The 710-nt window shown below is 32.4% G+C and overlaps 1 long non-coding RNA gene across 1 annotated transcript; it reads right to left on the bottom strand.

The window, feature by feature from the left end:
- Positions 1-4: 4 nt before the first annotated feature.
- LOC117119639 lies at positions 5-611 on the bottom strand. Its single transcript, XR_004447219.1, has 2 exons — positions 528-611; positions 5-64 (listed from the first exon to the last, which is right to left on the bottom strand). It is a non-coding gene; the product is annotated as an uncharacterized LOC117119639 (long non-coding RNA).
- Positions 612-710: the final 99 nt, after the last annotated feature.

The following is a 710-nucleotide window of genomic DNA, read 5'->3' as shown; positions in this document are numbered from 1 at the left end:
TTTCCTTTCAAATAATATCTGTGCTACTCTTTCCCTCTCAAGCCAGGCCTGATGTGCTTTTTCTCTAGTAGAAGTGCACATAAAATAATTAGCTCAATACATTTCACAAATATGTACTTTAAAGCTATCCTACTGAATATTGACAATAAAGATTAGTAGCCAAAAAACAATAACAATAAATAATATTAAAGTTAAAATAACACAATCACAGCAACAGTAACCACAGCACTAACAACAGAAGTACCAGCAACCATATTGACAGCAGTTACCATAGCACCACCGGCATTAACAACTACGACTGTATCAGAATAGTATTTGGAATTTTCTACTTTCTTTCTGTAATACAGTATACATTTTTTTCATTCATATTCTATGTAGTGGCTATTGGTACACCAGTCTTAAACCAATTCCTATTTCTGATTGGATGTCATTGCCCTAATCCAATTCATAATATAACATCCAATCAGAATTAAGTATTGGTTTAAGTTTGGTATAACAATGGCCACTGATGAATTTTTAAGGCAAACCTTTCAATCTCTTCTGTTCTTGTCTCTTGTTCATCATCTTCTCCTTCACTTATGTGCGGTATAGAGTCTGTATCATTTTGTTCTGTTAAAACACAAGATAAAACATTTGTTTTTTGTATAACCTTTTGTACCATTTGCTTGCTATGATTACATCGCAAAACCTGTAACATCATCAAAAATACA

The sequence above is a fragment of the Anneissia japonica genome, unplaced genomic scaffold, assembly GCF_011630105.1.
Source record: "Anneissia japonica isolate Jap-2015-1 unplaced genomic scaffold, ASM1163010v1 scaffold286932_len710_cov250_single, whole genome shotgun sequence".
Taxonomy (NCBI): domain Eukaryota; kingdom Metazoa; phylum Echinodermata; class Crinoidea; order Comatulida; family Comatulidae; genus Anneissia; species Anneissia japonica.
Note: the sequence above shows the minus strand (reverse complement) of the source record. Positions and strands in the feature narration are given on the sequence as shown.